General features: G+C 42.3%; 1 protein-coding gene across 1 annotated transcript in view; it reads right to left on the bottom strand.

Moving 5' to 3' along the window:
- The window catches only part of LOC103790987 (amyloid beta A4 precursor protein-binding family B member 1-interacting protein-like), a 216,554-nt gene extending 204,956 nt beyond the window's left edge, over nucleotides 1-11,598 (bottom strand). The window contains exon 1 of the mRNA XM_078329661.1: nucleotides 4,848-11,598. The gene's annotated coding sequence lies outside the window, so the exon portion shown is untranslated. The remainder of the gene's footprint in view (nucleotides 1-4,847) is intronic.
- Nucleotides 11,599-20,917: the final 9,319 nt, after the last annotated feature.

Here is a 20,917-nt window from a genome sequence, read left to right as displayed (position 1 = left end):
AAGTCAGGACCCTGGCCAGTTCCCAAACCCAACTCAGCAGGCCGCAAAGCAGTCAGGTCAGGAGCTCTGGCCACCTCCACCTCGTAGATCTTGGAACATCAGGATGGTTCTGCTCACCACACTCTGAGCTGGCCCTGCCTGGGTCTGGCATTGTGGGGCATCATGTTTTGGTCTCCTCTGCTCCTCTTTTCTGGTGTCTCTGCCTTTTCTGGCCACTTACCCATAGATGTCAGAGTCCCAGGATGGCTTCTTAGAACCCCTACTTCAGCCCTGCCTGGTGCTGCCTTTGGTGCACATGAGATACTTCAGGGTGGTCCCCTTGGGGCAACTCTGTTCTCAGGCAGGTTGGGCCTTCACTTGCTTTTATGTCTGCAGAGCTCAGAACATGCTACCTCTTCCCAGCAAAGTCATACTGGCATGGGCAACCCTGGACATAGGGCTGCATCCCACTAGAGCTCGCAGCTTACCTCCCCCACCTACCTTGAGTTGACATGTCTGTAAAAGTTGCAAACCTGCCTGGTTTATTCAGAGTGGGCCTAGGTGCAACCAGCCTGAGAACTGTGACTTTAGGAGGAAAGAGCACAGATGGAGCTCCTTCTCCTTCCACCACTGCCAAACCAACTGAAGACCAACAACTGAAGAGCACCAACTGAGGGCACTAAACAAAGGTAGCCAGTGAAGGCACCCTCTGAAGGCCACCAGGTGAAGGCGGGTTGCCCTGCCAACCAGGCCATATACTGGTTAAGAGGACAGAATCAGGCCCAGAGTCCCCTCCATGTGTCCCTGCCAACTTGGAACTTGAGAGACCAGGCACGTGGCTCACAAGGCCCCGCCCTGCCAGCCACTGCATCCCACCTTTCATTCATTCCTGGCTGCTAAGAGTTTTCAGGTTTCTCACTGTCTTGAAGTTCCTAGGGTTTATCACCTTACAATGAATTATGCTAAAATTCCTGAAGCCAAATCTGGCTCTTGCACTAGCTGGAATTCATAGAACCTCCTTTACCCCATAACCTCTGAGTTTTTTTACAAACTACAAATATGACAGATTTCTGCAGGGGCTTTCAGAAAAAAAATTGTCATGAGCTAAGTCTACTCCTTGATGTCTAATTATATTTTATGTATATATACATATGCATTCAATCCATGCATATTCCATTTACAATTTTGAAAATAACACATATTCAATCAAATTAATAAGAGTAATTGAGGACATTTTCTAAAATTTGTACACTAATATATCACAGTTTTCCAATGATCACTTTGATACATCAACTTAGAATCTATGGCTTCAAAAACAAAGAGGCTTACATAAGGGAAAAGCATTCTGTTAATACAAGATTTTAAATGTGATCACCATTGCTAGTTTCAACAGGCAGTTACCCAGTAGATGTATTGTGAACTGCTTTGTGACTATAGTGACTCATTGAACCTTTCAGATCCTTGGTTTGATCATGCCAAAAATATGAGTAACACCAGCTTTATAAACTTGCTCTAAAAATTAAATGAGAGAAAAACAATCCTCCTTCTGTATATAATGAAGACTTCCAAAATCATAGGCATTGTGCCCTGATTTTTACATACTTACCTTATTGAAGCCTTAAAAGAACCCTGTCTTTTAAATTACAGTTATTTTGCTCACACCAATTTATACACACTTATATTATGGAAGCCTCAAAATAATCCCATCTTTGATAGAAGAGTACAATGAGGTTCAGAGGAGTTAAAACCCAGTCAGCATCACATGCTAATAAGTGATGAACTGGGATTCAAATCCAGTTCTCCCTGACGCCATAGGTACTGCAACTTAACAATGACCAAGTTATACTGAGCACATGGAGGCAGTCAGAACATGTGGATTCCCTTTCTCTACCCTCTTATGTGTGAATTTGAATGGCTTTCATGGCCTCAGAACCATCCTAAACTCCCTCCCAGGTTGCCTTGCAGTGGTTCCCTTTCTCTTGGAAATGACTAGGAATCTGCATATTTAGACTACAAGCATCTGCTTAGAAACAGCTTTGTTGATCAAGAAATAAAATTTTTGGCCAGGGATGGTGGCTGTCGCCTGAACTTTGGGAAGACAGGGCAGGCAGATGTCCTGAGGTCAGGAGTTCGAGATAAGCCTGACCAACATGGTAAAACTCCATCTCTACTAAAAAGGACAAAATTAGCCAAGAGTCTGGCAAATGCCTCTAATTCCAGCTACTCAGAAGGCTAAGGCAGGAGAATTGCTTGAACCCAGGAGGCAGAGGTTGCAACAACCTAAGATCATCTCATTACACTCCAGCCTGGGGAATAAGAGCAAAATTTTATCTCAAAAAAGATATAAAAAATTTCTATGGCCTAGGTTACTAACTGTGAATTGTCTAGTTTATCTGCAATAAGCAAAGGTAACGTTACTTGTAAAACATAACAGGATCCACTGAATTTGTGAAGAAAGATTTGGAACGACGCTGTGGGAGCATCTTACTGACAGCTGGGCAGGAGGAGCAGTGGAAACACGCAAAGCAAGAGCACCTCCAAAGTCCAGGTGTGCTGGTTTTGCGTATCTGCTCAGCAATGTGAAAATCCAAGGCGGGTGGATCACTTGACACCAGGAGTTAGAGACCAGCCTGGGGAACACAGTGAGACCCTGCCTCTACCAACAATTTTTTAATGATTAGAATCAAGAAGAGTACTTTTGACCCTCTGTCCTTGCTTTAGAATACAGAGCTTTAATCCAGAAATCAAGATATGAAATTGTGAGTCCCAATAGGGCTATTTAAGTTTAAATAGAAGAAATGTTAGACATTTCCTCTATAGCAACGAAATCTGTAGCATTTTGTACTTTGGAAACTTAGTTTCTGGCCAGCGTGGGGGAGCAGAAGAGGTCCCAGAACTCAGCATTGGGGTAGGAAGGAGGAAGGAAACTGGATGGACCCAGCAGGGAACCAAGATAAGCTGGGAAGGCAAGGCAGACCCAGTCCTTTTGCTTGTGGCCTGAGCCTAAGAAAGCTAACTAGGGCAAAGAGGGAGGAGCCCCATACTGTGGATGCCTCCAGGTGCAACCTTGGGTCAGCAATGGCCAGAGAAGCTCCTGAGGCCAAGCAGTGTCTGTTGCCTCCCTACCTTTGGGTTTCTTCTGGTTGCCAATATGCTGCAAGTCAGGACGCTCTCCGGCTCCCAAATCCAACTGTGCAGGCTCCAAAGCAGTGAGGTCTGGCATACTGCCAACTCCACGTGGTAGACCTCAGAGTGTCAGGATGTCTCTTCCCACTGTACCCTGAGCTGGCCCAACTTGGGGCTGGCATTGAGGTATAGCGTGTTCTGGGCACCTCTGCTCCTCTCTGCTGGGGCTTGGCTTTTTGTTAGCCACCAACTCAGATGTCAGAGCCCAGATTGGCTCCGATGAATCCCTGCACCGGCGATCCCTCAGGGTGTCTTTGGTGCATGTGGCCAGCGTGATGCACAAGGGGCAGCAAAGCACATCTCAGGCTGCTTGGGCCTTCACTGGCACCCACGTCTGTACAGCTCAGCACCTGCCACCTTTTCCCAGCATAGACAAGGCTGGTACATTTAGCACCAGGCCATGAAACTGCATGTCACTAGCGGTCCCCACCCTGCCTCACCCGCTCACCCTGAGCCGACTTACCTGCAATAGCCACCACCCTGCCTGGTTTATTCAGAATGGGCCTGGATGCATCAAGCCTGAGAGCTATGACTGTGGAAGGAGGGAACATCGACAGAGCTTTTTCAGTGGCTGCACAACAACTCAAGGCCAGCAACTGAAGACCACCAGCTGAGGGTGCCAAGCCGAGGCAACCAATGGGGGCACCCAGTTAAGGCCACCAGGTAAAGGCCAGTTGCCCTGCCATCCAGACTGCATCCTGGTTAAGAGGAAACAATCAGGCCCAGGGTCCCCTGCATGCCTCCCCCTAAACTTGGAACTTGAGAGCACAGGCACATGGCTCCAAGGCCCTGCCCGGCCATTGGACTTGCCCCACCTTTCATTCATTGCTGGCTGCTGGGTGCTTTCAGGTTTCTCACTGTGCTGAGGTTCCTAGGGATCATCACCTTACAATGAATGATGCTACAATTACTGAAATCAAATCTGCCTTATGCACAGTCTTGGATTCATAGAACCTCCTTTCCCCCATAACCTCTGAGCTTCATAGAAACTAGAAAAATGACAGATTTCTGCATGTGCTTTCAGAAAAATACATTGCCATGACTTAAGTCTACCCTATAATGTAAAGTTTTAAACATATACTTATACACAAATGTATTCAATACATATATGTTCAATTTACCTTTTTTGAAAATAACAGACACATTCAAGCAAATTAACAAGACTAATAGAGGAAATTTTCTAAAATTTATACACTAAGCTTCATCACAATTTTCTATGGATCACTTTCATAGAGCAACTTAAACTTCATGGTTTCAACAAAGAAAGAGGCTTATGTAAGAGAAAACCACTACATAATACAGTATTTTAAATGTGATCCTCATTGCTGTAATAAATAACAATTACCCAGTATATATTGTGAACTGCTTTGTGACTATGGTGACTTAATTAATCTCTCTGATTCTTAGTTTGATTAACTGCAAAATATAACCACAATTTTATGAACTTGCTCTAAAAATTAAATGAGAGAAAAATAATTGTCCTTCTGCATATATTGGACACTTACATATTTATAGACATTGTGTCCAGATTTTTATGCACATACATTACAGAAGCCACATAACAACCCCATGTTCTGAATTACATTCATTATGTCCAGATTTTATACACTTATTTTATGGAAGCCCCAGAATAACCTCATGTTGTAATTACAGGCATTATGGCCAGATTATTACACGTATACCTTATGGAAGTCAGATAACACTCCCATCCGTTATAGATGAGCAAACTGAGGCTCACTGGAGTTAGAAACACATTCCTTACCATGTCATAATGAGTGACTGAGTTGGGATTCCAATTTCATTCTTCCTGACACCAAAGTTGTGCAACATAACAAAGATGAATTGTGCCCAGCAGATGGAGGAGTCACAGCACGTGGGTTCCCTTTCTCTACCCATTTTTGTGTGAATTTCCTTGTTTTTTACGGCCTCAGAACAATCCTAAACTCCCTCCCAGGTTGCCTTGCAGTGGTTCCCTTTTTCTTGGGGATGATTACTAAGCTGCATATTTAGACCACATATTTAGCTCCTTATAAACAGGTGCTTTGATTAAGAAAAGACAATTTCTAGGCCAAGAGATGTGTTGATCAAGAAATGAAATTTTCTAGGCGCTAGGTTACTAACTGTGAATTGTCTAGCTTTTCTATAAAAGATAGGGCTATTCCATGTAAAAAAGTCACAGGATCCACTGAGTTTGCAGAAAGATTTAGAACTATGCTGTAGGAGCATCTTCCTGACAGCTGCACAGGAAGACCAGCCTAAACACAAAAAGCAAGAGTACCTCCAAGGGCCAGGTGTGGTGGTTCTTGCCTGTCACCCTAGAAATGTGGGAGGCCAATGTGGGTGGTTCACTTGAGGCCAGGAGTTTGAGAGTAGCCTGGGCAATACAGTGAGACTACGTCTCTACAGAAAATCACATTATAAGATTAGAATCAAGAACAGTGCCTCTAACATTGCTTTATGATAAAGGAGCATGGTCTTGAATTCAAGATATGAATTGTAAGTCTCACAGTTGCTACTTAAGTTTAACAAGAAAAGCTGTCAGACCTTTACTCTATCCAAAGAAATTTGGAGCTGACATTTTAAATTTTGACAACTTAGTATTGAGGCAGCCTGGGGCGAGATGAAGAGGAAACTGAACTGGGTATTGAGATAGGAAGAAAGAAGAGTGGGTGGGGACTCGAGGCTAAACCAATCCTTCTGCTTGGGGCCTGGGGCTAGGAAAGCTAACTAGGGACAGGAGGGTGAGCTCCAGGCTGTGGATGTCTTTGGGGGGAACCTTGAGTCAGCAGTGGCCCGAGGAGCTTCCACTGTATCCAAATTTTTATAGATCAGCATAACATAACATATAGATGAGCCAAGCAGTATTCGTTGCCTCCCTACCTTTGGTCGTCTTCTGGTCACCAACGTGCTGCAAGCCAGGACCCTGGCCAGCTCCCAAACCCAACTGGGCAGGCCCCAAAGCAGTCGGGTCAGGAGCTCCCGCCACCTCCACCTCATAATCTTGGAACATCAGGATGGTTCTGCTCACCACACTCTGAGCTGGCCCTGCCTGGGGCTGGCAATGTGGGACAGCATATTCTGGGCACCTCTGTTCCTCTCTCCTGGTGTCTCTGCCTTTTCTGGCCACCCATTCATAGATGTCAGAGTCCCAGGATGGCTTCACAGAACCCCTATTTTGGCCCTGCCTTGTGCTGCCTTTGGGGGTCCCCTTGGGGCAACTCTGCTCTTCTCAGGCAGCTTGGGCCTTCACTTGCTTCTACATCTGCAGAGCTCAGAACATGCCGCCTCTTACCAGCAAAGTCATACTGGCACAGGCAACCCTAGCCATAGGGCTGCATCCCACTAGCAGTTTGCACCTTACTTCACCCACCTACCTTGAGTTGACTTGTCTGTAAAGGTCACGAGCCTGCCTGCTTTATTTAGAGTGTGTCTAGGTGCAACAAGCCTGAGAACTGTGACTGTAGGAGGAAAGAGCACAGATGGAGCTCCTGCACCTTCCACCACTGCCAAACCAACTGAAGACCAACAACTGAAGAGCACCAACTGAGGGCACTGAACAAAGGCAATCAATGAAGGCACCCTCTGAAGGCCACCAGAGTCCCCTGCATGCCTCCCCCTAAACTTGGAACTTGAGAGCACAGGCAGGTGGCTCCAAGGCCCCGCCCTACCAGTGGCCCCGCCCCACCTTTCATTCATTGCTGGCTGCTGGGAACTTTCAAGTTTCTCACTGTGATAAAGTTGCTAGGCATCATCACCTTACAATGAATGATGTTAAAATGACTGAAACCAGATCTGCCTCATGCACTATCTGGGATTCATAGAACCCCTCCTCATCCCATAATGTCTAAGATTTTTACAAGCTAGAAAAAAGACAGATTTCTGAAGGTGCCATCAGAAAAAACATTGCCATCTCCTAAGCCTACTCTATAATCAAGTCATATTTCATATACATATATATTCAATCCACATGTATTTGATTTACATTTTTGAAAATAACACACTTATTCAAACAAGAATAAGAAAAGAAATTAAAAAAATTTTACACATTATGTACATCCCAATTTCTAATGATCACTTTGATAGAGCAACTTAGAATCTATGGTTTCAGCAAACCAAGAGGCTTATGAAAGAGAAAAGCACCACATAATACAGAACATTCAATGTGAACATCCTTGTTACTTTTAACTAGAAATTACCCATTAAATGTATTGTGAACTGCTTTGTAACTATGGTGATCTATTTAGTCTTTCTGATCCTTGGTTTGATTATCTCAAAAATATGAGTATCATCAATTTTATAAACTTGCTCTAAAAATTAAATGAGAGAAAAATCATCCTCTTTCTTTGTATATTGAACACTTAGAAAATTATAGGCATTGTGTCCAGATTTTTACACACTTACCTTATAGAAGCTTCATAACAACCCTCAGCACACTGAGGGTCAGATGAGTTAAAAACACATTTACCACCACATCTCAATGAGTGATGGAACTGGAATTCATATCAAGTTCTCTCGGACACCAAAAATGGTGCATTTAATGAGAAACATGTTATACTCAGAACATGGAGGGTACAAAATATGTGGATTCTCTTTTCTACCCATTCTTTTGTGAACTTCAATGGCTTTCACTGCCTCAGAACAATCCTAAACTGTCTCCCAGCTTGTTTGCAGTGGTTCAATTTTCTTGGAATGATTAGGAATCTGCATATTTGGACAAGCATCTCCTTTTGACAGGTGTATTGATCAAGAAATGAAATTTTCTAGGCAATAGGTTACTAACTGAATTGTCTAGCTTCTCTGCAATAAAGGAAGGTGCTAGTCCATGTAAAAAAATCACAGTATCCACTGAATTCATGCAGAAAGATTTGGAACTATGCTGTGGAAACATGTTACTGACAGCTGCACAGGAAGTCCAGCTGAAACACACAAAGCAAGAGCCCATCCAAAGGCCAGGTGTGGTGGTTCTTGCTTGTCATCCCTGCAATGTGAGAGGCCAAGGCAGGTGAATTGCTTGAGGCCAAAGATTTGAGACCAGCTTGGGCAACACAGTGATATCCTGCCTCTATGTAAAATAATTTTTTAATTATTAGACTCAAGAACAGTACTCTACCCCTCTGCCATTGCTTTAGGATAGAGAGCTTTGGTCTAGAACTCAAGATATGAAATTGAGTCCCAATGTGGCTACCTAAGTTTAAACAGAAGAGCTGTCAGACATTTTTTTTATAGCAATAATCTCTGTAGCATCCATTTTGTATTTTGAAAACGTAGTTTTGGGTCAGTCTAGGGGAAGAAGAAGATGCCCCCAAAGTGGGCATTTGGGTAGGGAAGAGAAAAGAAACCAGCTGGATGCAACAGGGAAAGAAGAGCTGGGTACGTGAGGCAGAGTCAGTCTTCCCAATTGGGGCCTGGGCCTAGGAAAGCTAACTAGGAGTGTGAGGTAGGAGCCCCAGTCTGTGGATGCCTCTGGAGAGAACCCTGGGTCAGAAACAGCTAGAGGAGCTTCTGAGGTCAAGTGTATCCGTTGCCTCCCTAACTTTGGGCGTCTTCTGGTTGCTAATGTGCTGCAGGTCATGGCTCTGGAATCCGATTGGGCAGGCTCCAAAGCAGTGGAGTCTGGTGCTACTCCCATCTCCACTCTGTAGATCTCAGAGCTGCAGGATGGGGTCTGCACACTGCGCCCTCAGCTGGCCCCACTTGGGGTTGGCATTGGGAAACAGTGTGTTTCGGGCGCCTCTGCTCCTCTCTGTGGGGGCCTGTGCCTTTGCTGGCCATGCAGTCATAGATGTCAGAGCCATAGGACAGCTCCGCAGATCCCCTGTGCCTGCCCTGCCTGGGGCTGGCTTGGGTGTACATGCCACAGGTCAGTTTAGTCCCCAAGTGGCACCTCTGCCCTTCTTGGGCGGCTTGGTCCTTTGCTCACCCCCATGTCTGCAGAGCTGAGCACCTGCTGCCTCTCCCCAGGAAAGGCAATCAAATGCCACCAACTTAAAGCTCCTCTGAAGGCACTAACTGAAGGTCACCAACTGAAGGCACTAAGTAAAGGCCATCAACTGAAGGCTGGTTGCCCTGACAACTAGATTGCATACTGCTTAGGAGGAACCAATCAGGCTTTGAGTTCGCATGATGCCCTGCCCTTTCTTTTGTGATGTGGGAGTCCAGGCACTGGTTCACAAGGCCCTGCCCCTGCCCCATGGGCCCTGCCCCATCTTTCATTTATTGGTAGCTGCTACCAACTTTCAGGTTTCATTAATGTGAATTATAAATATAAATTCCACTGAAATTACTGTATTCTAATGTACCTCATGCACTATCTGACATTCAAAGTCCTCTCTACCCCCATGGCCTCTGAGTTTTTTGGAAACTGAAAAGAAGACAAATTTCTGCAGGTGCTTTCAGGAAAAATAATTCCATGAATTAAGATTACTCTGTGATATATGGATTTCATATATCCATACATATTCATATATCCATAATTCAAAACACATATTGAAGCAAATTAACAAGACTAACAGGAAATTTTCTAAAATGTGTACACTAAGTACATCACATTTTTCTTATCATCACTACGATAGAGCAGCTTAGAATCTACAGTTTCAACAAATGAAGAGGCTTATGTACGAGAAAACCACCACATAATACAAGATTTTCAATGTGCTCATCATTGCTACTTTTAACTAGCGATTACCCAGTAAATACATTGTGAACTGCTTTGTGACTATGGTGATTTATTTAAACTTACTGACTCTTCGTTTGATCATCTCTAGGATATAAATAATATCAATTTATAAACTTGTTCTAAAAATTAAAGGAGAGAAAATAATCCTCCTTTTCCATGTATTGAATAATTACAAAATTAAATGCATCGTGTCCAGATTTTCACATACATACCTTATAGAAGCATAACAGCACTCTCTTTTAAACTACAAGCATTTTGCCTCAATTTTTACACACTTACCTCATGAAAGCCTCATAACAATCACATCCTTTTTAGATTCATAAACTGAGGCCCAGACAAGTTAAAAACACATTCACCATCACATCACAATGAGCGATGGAACTAGGATTCAAATCCCATTTTCTCTGATGCCAAAAATGGTGCAATTTAACAAGAACCAAGTTATACTCTGAACATGGAGGCATCAAAACATGTGGATTTCCTTTTCTACCTGTTCATGTGTGAATTTCAATGGCTTTGACCGCCTCAGAACAATATTAAACTCCCTTCTAGGGTGCCTTGCCATGGTTCCATTTTTCTTGTGAATGATTAAAAATCTGTATATTTAGACACAAGCATCACCTTTTAACTGGCGTGTTGATCAAGACATGAAATATTCTAGGTTACTGTGAATGTCTAGTTCCTCTGCAATCAATAAAATCACTATTTCATGTAAAAAAAATCACAGGATCCACTAAATTTCTATGTGACATGTTTTCTGGAAAGACTTGGAACTGTACTGCAGGAGCATCTTACTGACAGCTGCACAAAAAGACCAGATGAAACACACAAAGCAAGAGTGCACCCAAGTGCCAGGTGTGGTGGTCCTTGCCTGTCATCCAGCAATGTGGGGGGGCCAAGGTGGGTAAATCACTTGAGGCCAGGAGTTCAAGATCAGCATGGGATACACACTGAGACCCTGTCTCTACAAATAATCATTTTTTACTATTATAATCAAGAAGAGTACCTCTGATCCTCTGACATTGCTTTGGGATAGAGAGCTCTGTCCTAGAACTCAAGATATGTAATTGTGCATCCCAGTGTGGCTACTTAATTTTAAATACAAGAGCTGTCAAACACTTCCTCTACAGCAAAGGAAATCTGTAGCATCTATTTTGTATGTTGAAAACTTAGTTTTCAGCTAGCATAGGGGAAGAAGAGGGCCCAGAAGTGGGCATTTGGATAGGGAGGAGAAAAGAAATCAGCTGGATGCAGAAGGGAAAGAAGAATGGGTGGGGACGCCAGGCAGAGCCAGCCCTCCTGCCTGGGGCCTGGGCCTAGAAAAGCTAACTAGGGGCAGGAAAGAGGAGCCCAGGGCTGTGGAAGCCACTGGGGCCACCTGTAGCCAGAGAATCTCCTGAGTCCAAGAGGTATCCTTCGCCTCCCTACCTTTGGGCGTCTTCTGGTCGCCAATGCGCGAAAGTTAGGGCTCCCGAATCAGACTGAGCAGGCCTCCGCTCCTCTCTGCTGGGGCCTGTGCCTTTGCTGGCCGCCCACTCAGATGTCAGAGTCTCAGGATGGCTCTGCAGATCTCCTGCGCTGGCCCTGCCTGGGGCTCGCTTCGGTGCACAAGCCACAGGTCTGCTCGGTCCCTATGGGGCACCTCAGCTCTTCTCAGGAAGCTTGGGCCTCTGCTTGCACCCAGGTCTGCCGCGCTGAGAGCCTGCCGCCTCCCTCCAGGAGAGGCAACCAAATACCACCAACTTAAGGCACCCACTGAAGGCACTAACTGAAGGTCACCAACTGAAGGCCAGTTGTCCTGCCAACCAGATTGCCTCCTGCTTTGGAGGAACCAATCAGGCCTTGAGTTCCTGCCTCGCACCACCCTTCCATTTGTGACATAGGAGTCCAGACACTGGCTCACAAGGCCCCGCCCCCAGCGGCCCCGCCCCACCTTTTATTTATTGGCTGCTGGTAGCAACTTACAGATTTCCTCACTGTGAATTATGAATATGAATTCCACTAAAATTGCTGTATCCTATTGTATCTCATGCACTATCTGACATTCAGAGACCCGCCTTTCCTGCATGGCTTCTTAGTTTTTTGGAAACTAGAAAGAAGACAAATTTCTCCAGGTGCTTTCAGAAAAAAATATTGCCATGAACTAAGATTACTCTGTGATATATTCACGTAGCAACATATGTTCATATTTTATATCCATACCTCAAAACAGTTACTCAAGCAAATTAACAAGATGAACAGGAAATTTTCTAAAATTTATACAATAAGTACATCACATTTTCCTAATGATCACTTTGAAAGAGCAACTTAGAATCTATATTTTCGGGCCGGGCACGGTGGCTCAAGCCTGTAATCCCAGCATTTTGGGAGGCCGAGGCAGGTGGATCACGAGGTTAAGAGATCGACACCATCCTGGTCAACATGGTGAAACCCCGTCTCTACTAAAAAAAAAAAAAAAAAAAAAAAATTAGCCGGGCATGGTGGCGCGTGCCTGTAGTCCCAGCTACTCAGGAGGCTGAGGCAGGAGAATTGTTTGAACTCAGGAAGTGGAGGTTGTGGTGAGACGAGATCGCGCCATTGCACTCCAGCCTGAGTAACAAGAGCGAAACTCCGTCTTGAAAAAAAAAAAAAGAATCTATATTTTCACCAAATGAAGAGGCTTATGTAAGAGAAAAGCACCACATAATTCAAGGTTATCAATGTGTTCATCATTGCTATTATAACTAGAAATGACCCAGGAAATATATTGTAAACTGATTTGTGAGTATGGTTATTTATTTAAACTTACTGATCCTTTGTTCATCTCAAAAAGATGAATAATACCAATTTTATAACTTTGTTCTAAAAATTAAGAGAGGCAAATAATCCTCCTCCATATATTGAACACTTACAAAATGAAAGACATCATGTCCAGACTTTAACACACTGACCTTATTGAAACCTCATAACACCCCCATCTTTTAAATTACAGGCATTATCCCCAGATTTTTTTTTTTTTTTTTTTGAGACGGAGTTTCACTCTTGTTACCCAGGCTAGAGTGCAATGGCGCGATCTCGGCTCACCACAACCTCCGCCTCCTGGGTTCAGCCAATTCTCCTGCCTCAGCCTCCTGAGTAGCTGGGATTACAGGCACGCGCCACCATGCCCAGCTAATTTTTTGTATTTTTAGTAGAGACGGGGTTTCACCATGTTGACCAGGATGGTGTCGATCTCTTGACCTCGTGATCCACCTGCCTTGGCCTCCCAAAATGCTGGGATTACAGGCTTGAGCCACCGTGCCCGGCCTATCCCCAGATTTTTACACACTTGCCTTATGGAAGCCTCATGACAATCCCGTCTTTTATAGATGAGCAAACTGAGGTTCAGAAAAGTTAAAAACACATTCACCATCACGTCGTAATGAGTGGTGGAACTGGGATTCAAATCCAGTTCTTTCTGACACCAAAGGTGCAATTCAACAAAGACCAAGTTATACTCAGAACATGAGGAGATCAAAACCTGTGGACTCCTTTTCTCTACCCTCTCTGTGAATTTCAATGGCTTTCAGTGCCTCAGAACAATCCTAAGCTTTCTCCCAGGTTACCTTGCAATGGATCAGTTCTTCTTGGGGATGATTAGGAATCTGCCTATTTAGACCACAAGCATCTGTAAACAGTTGTGTTGATTAAGAAATAAAATTTTCCAGGCCCTAGGTTACTAACTGTGAGTTGTCTAGCTTCTCTGCAATAAATAAAGGGGCTATTCCATATTAAAAAAAATCACAGGATCCACTGAATTTGTGCAGAAAGTTTTGGAACTATACTGCAGGAGCATCTTACTGACAGCTGTGCAGGAAGACCAGCTGAAACACACAAAGCAAAAGCCCCTCCGAAGCCCAGGTGTGGTGGTTCTTGCCTGTTATCCCAACAATGTGGATGGCCAAGGTGGGTGGATCACTTGAGGCCAGGTGTTCAAGACCAGCCTGGGAGACTTGTCGCTACAGATAATTATTTTTTAATTATTATAATCATGAGGAGTACCTCTGATATTTCTTTAGGATAGAGAGCTCTGGTCTAGAACTCAAGATGTAAAATTGAGTCCCAGTGTTGTTACTTAAGTTTAAATACAAGAACTGTCAGACATTTCCTCTACAGCAACGAAATCTATAGTATCCATTTTGTATTTTGAAAACTTACTTTTCAGCCAGCCTAGGGGAAGAAGAGAGGGCCTAGAGTGGGCATTTGGGTAGGGAGGGGAAAAGAAACCTTCTGGAGGTGAAAGGGAAATAAGAAGGGGTGGGGACTCCAGGCAGGGGCAGTCCTCCTGTTTCAGGCCTCTGCCTAGGAAAGTAAGTTAAAGTAGAAGGGAGGAGCCCCAGGCTGTGAATGTCTCTTGGGGGAACCTTGGGTCAGCAATGGTCTCCTGAGGCCAAACAGTATCTGTTTTCTTCCTACCTCTGAGCGTCTTCTGGTGGCCAGTGTGCTCCAAGTCATGACCCTCACCAGCTCCCAAATCTGAGTGGGCAGGCTCAAAGCAGTGGGGTTAGGTACTAGAGACATCTCCATCTTGTAGATCTTGAAGCTGCAGGATGGCTCTGCCCACGAAACCCTGAGGTGGCCCCCTTGGGGCTGGCATTGGGGTACAGCGTGTTCTGGGTTCCTGTGACTCCTCTGTGCTGGAGGTCTCTGCCTTTGCTGGCCGCCCACTCATAGATGTCAGAACTGCAGGACGAGTCCATAGAGTCCCTACACAGGCCCTGCTTGGGGCTGTCTTTGGTGAACCTGCGACAGGTCAGCACAGCATGGTTTCCGTGGGGCACCTCTGCTCTTCTTGGGAAACTTGGGTCTTCTCTCTCTTCCAGGTCTGCAGGGCTCACACCTGCTGTCTCCCTCCAGGAAAGACAACCAAATGCCACCCACTTCAGGCACTAACTTCAGCCCACAAGCTGAAGGCCGGTTGCCTTGCCAACCAGACTGCATCCTGCTTAGGAGAAACCAATCAGGCCTTGCATTCCCTCCACATGCCACCTTGTTTAGCAGGTGCATCTTCTCCAGCAAGTTTTTCCGCATCCTTTTCAGAAGCATTTGACAGCCAAGAAAGCAGGCTATGCCTCACCTACTCCTTCCTGGGCTAAAGATCTCAGAGTTAGTCACACATCTTAATTCAAGAAAAATAAATACAAATCCTTCTATCATTAAAAACAACATAGAATAATCTGTTTAAAAAATTATTTTTGATCATCACATTTTGATGGCAATCCCACATTTGGTAATAATGATTAATATATGCAAATATTTTTTAGCCAGTTAAATTGAACATATAATTTGGAACATCTTCATGATCATTTTTGTTCTAATCAGTAACTTTGATGGAATAATAAGGTGTTTTTGATAAGACACCTGAGTTATTCTCAATGTTTATAAGATCTTATGACAGTTGTAATCACAATGGATCATTAGGACCTGGTATGGTGGCTCACGCTTGTAATCCAAGCACTTTGGGAAGCTAGGGCAGGTGGATTACCTGAAGTTAGGAGTTCAAGACCAGCCTGGCCAACATGTGAAAGCCTGTCTCTACTGAAGATATACACACACAAAATTGCTGGGTTTGGTGGTAGGTGACTGTAATTCCAGCTACTCTGGAGGCTGAGGCAGAAGAATCACTTGAACCTGAAAGGCAGAGGTTGCAGTGAGACGAGATTGTGCATTGTGCTCTAGCCTGGGCAACAAGAGGGAAACTGTCTCAAAAAAAAAAAAAAAAAGAAAAGAAAAGAAATAAAAAGGATCATTAAATAGTAATCTAGTAGATACATTGTCTGAGAATTTAAAGTGTCTTTTCCATTCAGATGTTTATTTATGTTATCGTTTTTGCTGTTGTATGCATTGGCTAGAGACTCCAGGGTAATGTTGAATAATATTGATGATAATATTGACCTTAACGGTGCATTACTCACGTCTCTTATTTTCTTAATTTGATGCTTTGACATATGAGCCTTGTTGACCCTTGGAGGGACTGTTCCTCTCAGGATAAGCTAATTGCTGGATATAATAATCAACTTGCCTGCATGTATGCCTTTCCTGTATGATCCAACCAACCCAGAGTTTGTACTCCTTCTTTATCCTCTCTTCCTCACTCTTTCTTCTTCGTTATCTCTGCTTATCTCTTTTGCAGTCTTTATTCTTTTTATCACTCTCACATTTCTGGCCACTATCCTACTGCCCTAATTTCCTCAGGGCCAGGTAGCAGCTTCTCCCCAGAAGTCAATGAAATTACTCACACTAGCCAATGCTGAGCCTGATTAGCCTGGCTTGCTTGTTCCTTCCCATGAAAACTGCAACAAAGATTCTTTCCCATGTTTTCCCCCATTTCCTCTGCCTCCTGACTGATGTTTCCCTGTCCTGCCTCTTGTGATGTGCTATGCCTACTGCTTCTAGGGGACTGTGAGTAGTAAAATAAACTACTCTCCTTATGACAGTCATTTCTGTGTTTGTGTGTCTTACTGATTAAAAGAAATCCCGGGTACCATGAATGTAAATGACATTCTCTCAGTGCTGTCGGTTTCGGACACCTTTTATCATTATTAAAACATCTTCCTCAGTCGCCAGCTTCTTATGAAGTTCTAATTTTTTTTAACAAGGGGTATTGTTGAATTTCATCAAAAGCCTTTGTGACATTTATTGAAATAATTATTTATCTCCTTTTTCCAATAAAAATGATACTGACTGAACAATAGGTTAAAATTAAAGTTTCATCAAGGACCGCCAGGATATAAGAGCTGTGAAAGTCCAAATCACCATATGCAGGTTTTCATAGCAAATATTTGAGACCCTGTTCCACAACTGTTAATTCCCCACATGGTCTTTAACAATGTGAAATGATGTAAAGTGGAGAAGACTGCAGGGAGCTGCTGCCTTGCACTCTCCCCTATCTCGCCCTTGATAATCATAAGTATGGAGAGGAAAATAATGTAAACTCTTAACCCTGGGTCTAGAGGAGGAATTTTTAGGGGATCACCAGGACAACTGAACAAAAAAACTCCTGGAACTAAGAAGCAGTTATAGCAAGGATGCTGTATACAGGGTTGATATAGAAAAGTCAATTGCAATTGCTCTTTTACACACCGGCAATGAACAATTGGAAGCTGAAGTTAAAAACGACGCCACTTATGTGAACATCCCTTTCCCCAAATGGAATACTTATGTATAAATCTAACAAAATATATCAAATATCTCTAAGGAAACTATAAAATTTTGATTAACGAATTGGTGAATACAAATTAAGATCTGATGACTATAGCCAGAATAGATAAAGAAATGTAAAATATATACAATTAAAAAATAAGGAGGCTAGTGTTAGAGGATCTAACATACATTTCATTAAAATTTCAGAAAAAGTGAATAAGGAGAGGCAATATTTGAAAACAAAATAAATTACAATTTTTTGGAATAGTGAAAGGCAGATATTTGTAGATTTGGAAACTTCAGTAAATTATCAGGTAACTTAAGTTAAAAGAAATTTACAGTGAGATCCACTGTGTGCACCAAAGACAAAGAAAAGGTCTTAAAATCATTCAGAGGGAAAACAAAGAGATGGCCTAATAGGAATAATAATTTGACAGCTGACTTCCAAATACAACGGGGAAAGGCAGAAGATAGTGGAGATAATCCCTTCAAAAATCTGAGAATTCTTACTGTCAATTGGAATTTTACATCCACTGAAACCATCTTTGAAGAACAAGGGTGAAGTAAAGATACTCTAAAGAAAAATACCCAGCTATAAAGCAAATACTAGACAATAATGTGTGTGTGTATCTGTGTGTGTTTGAAATCAAAGTGTTACCAAGTCTATGTGTTTTCTGGGTAAAAATTGTTTAACTAGAGCTTTTATTGAGTATGGATATTATCATTATAGGTAGCCATTGAAAGAATAGGTACAGTATATAAGTTTTCAATAGGGAGTTTAAAAAGAAGAATAAAATCCTAATCACATGAAGTAGACAAGAAAGGAAGAAAAAAGCCCCAGAAAAATTCAGAATAATAGAAAGTACAAACTAAGACGTTAAAACACAGATAAAATATGTAATCACAATGAGAGTAAAAATTATAGGCCCAGGCATTTTGGCTCATACCTATAATCCCAGCACTGCAGCAGGCCAACGCAAAAGAATTGCCTGAGGCCAGAATTCAGAGACCAACCTGGGCAACATAGTGAGACCCCCATCTCTACAAAAAAAAAAAAAAAAAAAAAAAAAAAAAAATTAGCTGGGCATGGTGGCATAAGCCTGTAGTCCCAGCTACTTGGAAGGCTGAGGCAAGAGATGTCTTGAGCCCAGAAGTTTGAGGCTACATTAAGCCATGATCACACCACTGCACTCCAGCCTGAGACCCTGTCTCCAAAAAAAAAGAAAAGAAAAAAGAAAAAGAAAAAGAAAAAGAAATTTAAAAAGTAAATAGAATAAACACGCAGTTTAAAAAAAGAAAAATAAATTTAAAAAGTACAAAGAATAAACACTTGCAGTTAAAAGATAATAATTACTAAACTAGCTATAACCACAACTAAATCTGCTCTATGTCATTTACAAGTGGCAAATGAAAAACATAAAGGTACAGAAAGTTTGAACATGAATGAATAGATTTGTCAGGCAAATACCTGAAAAAAGATCATACAACTGCATGAGTACAAGAAAACAAGCAGAAAACATTACACAGTGATAGGCGGTTCAATTTACCAGGACGTTACATACATAATTTTTGTTTACACTTAATAATAAACAGTATCAGAATGTATAAGGCACAATTCGCAGAACAATAAAAAGATATTGACAAATTTGCCCTCCAAAGATTTTAAAACATCCTTCTTAGTAATTGATGGATGCAAGAGACCAGACAACAGGCTTCAGGGAGACAATTTGTGCAACACACTTAACAAGCTTGTTCTAAGGAACATGTATGGTGCATTGTACCCAAGCACACATAAACCATCTGTAAACACAGATCACACATCAAGCCGTAAGTCTCAACACACTTCAAAGCCTCAATTATCATGGAATTGGGTCATTTCAGTATCACACTGGCCAAGATTCCTAAGATCAAAGAAAATATGAGGCTAAAATGTTCATTCTCTTCCTTGAGGACTGACTGTAAAATCTTAGTTCATGTTCCATCATGTGACAGATTAAGTCACATTTTGTGTAAACTCTACCAAACGCTGTGGTTTGTGTTGCAGTTGGCCTATTACATGAGCCTTTGCCCATGTAATGGGCAATTATACAAGCATTATACAAGAAATCATGGAATTTTTATAAGCGATACAGGATTACTGTCCTATATTGTTGATTAGGTATTATTATTCATAATACATTATTACCCATGTACTCCTTGTCTAGTTCCCAATTTCACTGCAGTTTTTCCACTCCCCCACCACAGCCAAATACCTCACTAAACATTTCATAAAGAAACACATTTTGCTGCCTTTCGTGGATCCATCTAAATAATCCTACTCAATTATAGGTAGAACTTGTAAAGACCTTTCAGCCAGACACCAAAGATTGTGTTCCACTTGAGTGAGAATCAGAGTTTACCATCTTCATGAGAGCCCTCTATTCACGGACTTGCCTGGCTTTGTCATTGCTTTTTAACATGAGTGACTCCATTTTGATTCTGACAACTTTCACAACTCTCTTTGCTGACACCTTTCCTGTATCGTCCCAGCGATCTACATAAAGACCATGATTAATCAGGTGTCAGAAAAGCTGTGTTTTGACTGCATCTGACAACAAAGGAACAAAGGCGATGAAAACTGGAGAGAGTTGCTGTTGATGAGATGAACTTTCATGTCAGGCAAATTTATCTTCTATCCTATTTCGAGCATATGCTTCAGAAAAAAGGGCACCTTGTTAGTTTCAATTGCTAAATATTTTGGTTTTAAAAGTAAATGTTTCTCATTTTAAAGATTCATTAAGAATGCAGGAGTGTCCAATCTTGTGGCTTCCTTGGACCACACTAGAAGAATTGTTTTGGGCCAACCATAAAATGCACTAACCCCCTCCTATAAAATTGAGAATAACCCCCTAAAATTGAGAAAATGGAAAGTTTTTGAGCAACAGTTAGCGATGATAGCTAATAAACCCCCTCAAAAATTGAGAAAATATCTTATAATGTTTTTGAGAGAGAGTCTTGCTCTGTTGCTCAGGACAGAGTGCAGTGGCACAATATCAGCTCACAGCAGCCTCTGCTTCCTGGGTTCAAGGGATTCTCCCATCTCAGCCTCTGGAGCTGCTGGGATTACAGGGGTGCACCACCATGCTCTGCCAAAAGCTCATAATGTTTTAATTTGTGTGGTGCAGTATTCAAAGCAGTCCTGGGTGGCCTGCAGCCCATGAGTTGAGACAGCACGATTTAGAGCTTACTTTTCTCCAAATACTAAAACATAGCATTAATTATCTTCCTTTATTTAAAAAAATGTGTTATTTTCCACTCACTTAAGATTTTGAAAAGCTTTACAGTTAAAAAAAAAAAAAAAACCCACAAAAATACAAAACCAAAAGAGGGCCATGGAAATAAAACTAACAAAACATAAAAGGCCTATCAGAAGCCAATTTGAAAGAGAAGAGATGCAGGTACCAAGAACCAGGATAAATTGGGCGTTAAATGTATCTTGGAGGGAAAACATTCCAGGTAGAAGAATATATATATATGTATATATATGATTGCCTTTTCTTGTCCCTACATTTTTATTGACAGAATACTTACAGCATTGTAATAAAAGGCAATTCAAAAAAACTATCTAAATAACCATTTTTTAAAATGACTGTTATTCAAGCATTAAAAAAGCAAAACCAAAACAGCCTGTGTCCAGGACTCCAATCAATCAAGCAACAGGATCTCAGAGAAAGGGAACAGGCTCTGTTTGTCACGTTTTCTCATTTTCCTCTCTCGATTTTCCTGAAAATTCTGAAGGTCACAGAGGTAGAGATGGAAAATCTATATAAGGTCACCAAGACTTAAGAAGGCATGGGATGGTGAAAGCTATTTTTAATTACAGAGTTGATATCCAGAGAGATTGACCCAATAATTAATCTTTCTAGAAACACGGTC

Source organism: Callithrix jacchus, chromosome 7 (genome assembly GCF_049354715.1).
Source record: "Callithrix jacchus isolate 240 chromosome 7, calJac240_pri, whole genome shotgun sequence".
Classification (NCBI taxonomy): domain Eukaryota; kingdom Metazoa; phylum Chordata; class Mammalia; order Primates; family Cebidae; genus Callithrix; species Callithrix jacchus.
This window is presented reverse-complemented; position numbering and strand designations above follow the sequence as displayed.